Raw genomic sequence first — 7,500 nt, forward strand, 5'->3', positions numbered from 1 at the left:
TGTTATTCCGATGCGAGTTCTACATGCTGCGCCAGTTATATGTTAGATTTTCATAACACCATATCTCACAAGTTGTGGAGTGTTGATGAGGCGCAGGAGAGCTCCTCTTACAGGGAACTTAAGGCTGTTTCCCTGGGCCTAAAATCTTTTTTGCCTTTACTTAAAGGGCACACTATTAAGTGGTATACTGACAATCAGAGTGTTCTAGAATTGTTGAAGTAGGAAGCATGAAGGAAGATTTACAATGCTTCGCTTTGCGTATTTTTAGTATGTGCTTGCGTCACATTGGAAGTTGAATGGATCCCGAGATCGGCTAATGACAGAGCTGATTTTTTGAGCAGAATTGTGGATTATGATGATTGGCGGGTCAACAAGGACTTTTTCCTTTTTGCCGAGGAGAAGTGGGGTCCTCACTCTGTGGACCGGTTTGCGAACCACGAGAATACTCAGTTGCCCCGTTTTAATAGCAGGTTTTGCTGCCCTGGTACAGAAGCGGTTGATGCCTTTTCTTTTCTTGGGCGGGTGAGAATAATTGGCTCGTTTCACCTATTTTTCTCATCCCCGAGGTCCTTAATCGCATGGTTGCCCTCGGCGGTCGCGGTACACTTGTTGTTCCTGCTTGACCTTCCGCCCCATTTTGGCCTTTAATTTTTACCGACGAGGGTTTGTTTCCCATTTTCTCTGATATTTTCGAGATCCCCTTGGGTACTGATGTTTTCGTTTTGGGTAATAATAAAAATTCCCCTTTTTGGATCACCTAATTTTCGTTCAGGGGTTTTGTTCTTGCGGTTTTCCAAGAGAGGCCTTACGTTAACTCCCCCCACCACCCCCTTTTCAGAGTTGTAAGGGGTTTCTCTGCAGTTTGTAGAGTTCCTACACTCATACCACATGGTATCCGAGTATCGTGGGATGCACTTGGATCCTTGTTTTGTGGGCCACTTGGTCTTTTTTATTACGTAGGGGCTACTTGGGCCCTTAGCGGTAATATTTTGCTGTGTTTTTCTTGGGACCACTGGGATCCAAACCTTATTTTGGTTTCACTACGTGTTGTATTTTTTCTGATATATATTTTTTCTTTGGTTGTTTTTGTCATTTTATTTTCTCTATTTCTTGCTTCAGATGTTAAAGCAGCTGCCAGTCGGACGTTTGGTGTTTTACTTTGTGAGAAATTTTGGCTCTCTGCCTTTAATTCTCGAGCTGATAACACGGTTATTAATTATTGTACATCATTTTGTGAGTTTAAGGCGTGGTGCTTGCATGGCGCTGGGGAGGTTTCTTTTCTCCCAGCTACTTCTTTCACAGTTTCCTTGTATTTGCATCATCTATTAGAAAGTTCATTAGGTAGTTCCACCATCTACGGCGCCTTTTATGTTATTCAACTGGGTACATAAGTTATCAGGTTTTCAGAATCGCAATCCCTGTGACAAGTTTCTTGTCAGATCTGTTGTGGAGGCTTCGAGTTGCGCTCCTCGTAAACCTGTCAGGAAGGCGGAGCCCATTCCCCCAGAGATCCTTGGCTTAATTTTGCAGCATTATGGTGAAAGTAGTAACTTACATGATATCAGGTTTATCTGTATGTGTTTACTCGCATATGCTGGTTTTTTCCGCATTTCCGAGCTTTTAAGTATTAGGAGATTTAATATTGTTACTGAAGGTCTTTACCATAAGATTTTCATAGAAGTTAGCAAGACTGATAAGTACAGAGAGGGTTCCTGGGTTTATATTGCCAAGACTGGCAAATTTACTTGCCCTTACACATTATTAAGTACTAAGAAGTTGCCAGGATTCCTTCTTTTTCTAAGAATTTCATTTTCAGATCCTTACGGTACTACAAGAATTTGAAGGGCAACGTCTTGTCTTCAAAGCTCCTCACTGCTAGCAGGGCGGGTGAAATTCTTCAGGAGAAGTTGAAAGCTATTGGATTAGACCCTTCTAAGTTAAGTAATCACAGCTTTAGGTCCGGAGGTGCTACTTCCGCTGTTAATCTGAATGTTCCAGATCGGCTCTTCAAAGTTCACGGAAGAAGGAAGTCAGATTCAGCTAAAGACGGCTATGTCCACGACAAACTCGACTCGCGTCTTTATGTTCCTTTGCACATTGGAATTTAATTTATTCAATTTTTGTAAGAGTTTTTGTAATAAAAACTAACGATAAAAAGTCACGACGTTTCGACCCCTCGGAGGTCATTTTCAAGTGAGAATAAAAGTTTTAAGAATTAGCATAAATATGTAAAAACTAGATAAAAATGCGGCGAACGCCGAAATGTGATAAAAATATGTACAAAAGTGTAAAAAGTGCTAAAAATATATGCAGTAATGAACGGTAGCTAGAGAAAAACAATAGACAAAAAATAATTAATTACAAGAACTGTTCTAAACAAATAATTTGGCGCGGATAGAGTCACACTGTTTGTTTAGCGATGGTTTCAGTTCTTTTATAAAAAACATTTCAAAAACAAGACAATCAAACTTGTTCTGGCACTTTCTCAGGATTCTAAAAGTCTTTGCGATGTTGTTAGGTTCCAATGCATGTTTCTCTCTCAGATGGTCGCCGATGGTTGCCCCTTTGTGCTCTTCAATGCGCTGGTGAAGGTGCCGGCAGGTATATCCGACATAACCTGCGTCGCACAGGTCACACTTGAATTGGTACACAACGCACTGTTGGCTTACAAGGGGTGGCTTCTCTTCACGGACCCGGATCTCTTCTTTGATCTTTTTGCTCGTGTAGACAGGGGTAATATCCGCACTGATCTTACGGCTTAGGTCGGCAAGTTGTCTCCGTACGGCGTTCGCAGATTTTTGGTCCTTGAAGGGCAACACGACTCTGATTGGGTCCCCACGCTTCTCATCAACGTGGGTGCGTGATTCCTCGGAGACTTTTGAATCAACGAAAAGGCGGATGGTGGACTGCACATGATCTTCAGGATAACACAGACGGGAAAAGATCTCTTTGAGGCGTTCACATTCCTCGTGAAAGGCCTTCCATGTAGACGAGAGCTTAAACGCACGGTTAAGCATGGTATTTATCAGTGACCGTTTATATCTCGCGTCAACGTGGCTGTGATAATGTAACAACAGTCCGGTGTCAGTTGGTTTTCGGTACACCGTTGTGTTCAGGTAGCATCCATTCCTGATTACGTTCATTCCATGCTTAACCGTGCGTTTAAGCTCTCGTCTACATGGAAGGCCTTTCACGAGGAATGTGAACGCCTCAAAGAGATCTTTTCCCGTCTGTGTTATCCTGAAGATCATGTGCAGTCCACCATCCGCCTTTTCGTTGATTCAAAAGTCTCCGAGGAATCACGCACCCACGTTGATGAGAAGCGTGGGGACCCAATCAGAGTCGTGTTGCCCTTCAAGGACCAAAAATCTGCGAACGCCGTACGGAGACAACTTGCCGACCTAAGCCGTAAGATCAGTGCGGATATTACCCCTCTCTACACGAGCAAAAAGATCAAAGAAGAGATCCGGGTCCGTGAAGAGAAGCCACCCCTTGTAAGCCAACAGTGCGTTGTGTACCAATTCAAGTGTGACCTGTGCGACGCAGGTTATGTCGGATATACCTGCCGGCACCTTCACCAGCGCATTGAAGAGCACAAAGGGGCAACCATCGGCGACCATCTGAGAGAGAAACATGCATTGGAACCTAACAACATCGCAAAGACTTTTAGAATCCTGAGAAAGTGCCAGAACAAGTTTGATTGTCTTGTTTTTGAAATGTTTTTTATAAAAGAACTGAAACCATCGCTAAACAAACAGTGTGACTCTATCCGCGCCAAATTATTTGTTTAGAACAGTTCTTGTAATTAATTATTTTTTGTCTATTGTTTTTCTCTAGCTACCGTTCATTACTGCATATATTTTTAGCACTTTTTACACTTTTGTACATATTTTTATCACATTTCGGCGTTCGCCGCATTTTTATCTAGTTTTTACATATTTATGCTAATTCTTAAAACTTTTATTCTCACTTGAAAATGACCTCCGAGGGGTCGAAACGTCGTGACTTTTTATCGTTAGTTTTTATTACAAAATCTATATCTAAAAGACTTCTGATTAAGATTTTGTAAGAGTGAGTTTAGATTCAGTTTGTATCTTTCTATCATTTATACTTCTGTTTTCATGTAAGTTGTGTTTTTTAGGAGGTCGTATTATAGCACTGTCGACCTATTCCTCCTATACAATAAATTTATTATTGTGTATTTGCTTGTAGGTATTTTCATCATTACAGAGTACTAGTTTAAAGCATAAATTATTTATTTTAGATATTTTCGATACGCAGTTTAGAAAATAATAGCTTTTAGAATCTCTGTACGGTGGCCAATTTACATTATCAACTCCGTTGATAAAACCAAATTTCGGTTAACAAAAGTGGAGAATCCGGGTATCGATCCCGGTACTTCCCGCATGCAAAGCGGGCGCTCTACCATTTGAGCTAATCCCCCGTTACTATAATCAACTTAACATGCACTGACCAAGAACCTTTTAAGGAAAAGAGGGAAGATTGGTCAGCTTCAAATTGTTTTTAATGCAAGACAGATCTAAGATGGTGCAAAAGAACAAACCCTGTAACCACCTGTACCAAACTTAGAGTCGGCCGCTTTCTGAACATCTCTGGTGCTTATTCATGCCATCATTGCAAGTCAAGGTTTTATCAATATATCGATTGATCGGGAATTCAACACATGCCATAACGGCTGAGGGAAACACACACTCACCTTTTGTGTTGATGAACTCAGACATTCATCTTGTGAAAAGTTCTAGCTTGCAAAATGTTGGGCCTCTACCGATCTCACAGCCAAGAATTCCAGGCGACGACACCTCTCTCCAAGGACTCAATCGTTTTCGATAAATTAAAGCACGAAAGGGCCGCCCCTGAACTTAAGACGGGCACTTTTCACCACTTAAGGCAGAATTACCCTACACGACTAACAGGTAGAGAAAAAAAAATTGAAGACCACACTCCCTCGGAACAAAACATGGAGGAAGCCTTGGTCCATGTAAAGTTCCAACTCTCGACTTGGTGTTATCAGCACCACGCTCTGCCGACTGACCTAACGGGCCAGGTCACCTAGCTGTAAATCAGAAGGAACTTCAACTTCCAAGATGGCGGGGGGAAAATCGACACCAACCGGCCAATTCTTGTTTTCGTGCGAACGAGTTTCATGCGCCAATGTGGAAGGAACATAGATGCGTACGTACAGAAAAAAAGCTTCTCTGTCAAACGAAATAAATGTTATCGATTTCATTTTCAAACACGCAATCTAAGCATGGCGCCGTAGCTCAGGTAGTAAACAGGAGGTCATGGGTTCAAATCCCATCGGTGCCTTGAGATCAGTCTATCTTATATTGTCATGGTCTGGGTGCACTTTCTTACAGTTGAGAAACACCATCTCTTTGGAGTCATCTCTCTCCTTGAGAGTTAAAGTGGTGCTATGACCAAAAAAAAATTTAGTCTTTTGAGGCATCTCGGTTAACAAAAGAATGAAGGGGGTAGTTTCTAAAGAAACTGTGGTGCTGCGTCGGTGGGGAAGCAGTATACAAAAATTTGGTTTTATCAACGGAGTTGATAGTGTAAATTGGCCACCGTACAGAGATTCTATTAGCTTTTAGAATCTCTGTACGGTGACCAATTTACATTATCAACACCGTTGATAAAACCCAATTTCGGTTAACAAAAGTGGAGAATCCGGGTATCGATCCCGGTACTTCCCGCATGCAAAGCGGGCGCTCTACCATTTGAGCTAATCCCCCGTTACTATAATCAACTTAAAATGCACTGACCAAGAACCTTTTAAGGAAAAGAGGGAAGATTGGTCAGCTTCAAATTGTTTTTAATGCAAGACAGATCTAAGATGGTGCAAAAGAACAAACCCTGTAACCACCTGTGCCAAACTTAGAGTCGGCCGCTTTCTGAACATCTCTGGTGGTTATTCATGCCATCATTGCAAGTCAAGGTTTTATCAATATATCGATTGATAGTGAATTCAACACATGCCATCAAGGCTGAGGGAAATACACACTCACCTTTTGTGTTGATGAACTCAAACATTCATCTTGTGAAAAGTTCTAGCTTGGAAAATGTTGGGCCTCTACCGATCTCACAGCCAAGAATTCCAGGCCACGACAACTCTCTCCAAGGACTCAATCTTAGTTTCGTGAAGGTAACAGCTCCGACAAAATCAAAATAATAATAATAATAATTTACATTTATATTGCGCAGATTACATGAATATATGATCACCTGCGCATTACAATGATTAAAAAACTAAAAAGCACAACAATATAAAATGAAACCTACAATAAAAATAGATAAATAAAAATTTAAAAAATAGATAATATAGCTAATGCAAATATTTGGATTATTAAAAATTAATTCCTATTAAATCGTAAGTATAAAAGCGAGCCTAAAAAAATGCGTTTTTAACATATTCTTAAAATTGTTCAAAGATCCACTGTTGCGAATTTTACTGGGGAGCGAGTTCCATAGCTTTGGGGCGGCAACACAAAAAGCCCTGTCCCCCAATGTTCTCTTAGTTCTCTCCGGTGGCAACTCAAGGAGAAGCTCATTGTTTGATCTCAAAGAATAGCGCGATGCACTCTTAACACCAATTAAATCATTGATATATTCCGGCCCAAGCCCATGAATAGCTTTGAATGTAATTACTAATATCTTAAATCTAATTCTAAAATGCACTGGCAGCCAGTGAAGCCTGAAAAGCACCGGCGAGATGTGATCAAAGCGGGAAACATTGCAAATAAGGCGCGCAGCTGTATTTTGGACTCGCTGTAACTTAGACAACTGTGTTTGCGGCAAACCGTATAGTAAACTGTTGCAATAGTCAATTCTACTAGTAACTAGGGCATGCACTAACTTCTTCGTTGATTCAGTTGAAAGATACTTTCTTATGCATCTAATGTTGTGCAGGTGGAAATAAGATGCACTACAAATCTTATTGATTTGTGTCCCCATACTAAGTTGTTGATCAAACCAGCAGCCCAAATTCTTGGCCTCGAGAGCTGGAGTAATCTGATGGTCACCAACAGCAAGAGAGCCTGCGCTGATCTTAGACAGTTGCTGTCTTGTTCCAATAAGTAAATACTCAGTTTTATCATCATTTAGCTTTAGCCGGTCAGTCAGCATCCATTGACGTATGTCTTCTATACAGTGTTGCATTGCCATAACTGCCTCAACCCGACTTGCTTGTGAATCAGGTTTAAATGAAAGATAAAGCTGAGAGTCATCCGCATAGCAATGAACGTCAGGTAGATGTGCTTTTACAATCTCAAAAAGCTTGGATGCGTAAATGATGAACAAAACAGGACCAAGACAAGATCCCTGAGGAACACCATACTGCAAGAAAAAACGGTCAGAGAGAGTCCCATTGACCGAGATGCGTTGACTTCTGTTCCTTAAGTATCCTGAGAACCATTCCAAGACTTGACCCGAGACGCCAAACCTTGACTGAAGACTCGTGATCAAAATACCGTGATCAACGGT

This window comes from Montipora foliosa, chromosome 14 (genome assembly GCF_036669935.1).
Source record: "Montipora foliosa isolate CH-2021 chromosome 14, ASM3666993v2, whole genome shotgun sequence".
NCBI lineage: Eukaryota > Metazoa > Cnidaria > Anthozoa > Scleractinia > Acroporidae > Montipora > Montipora foliosa.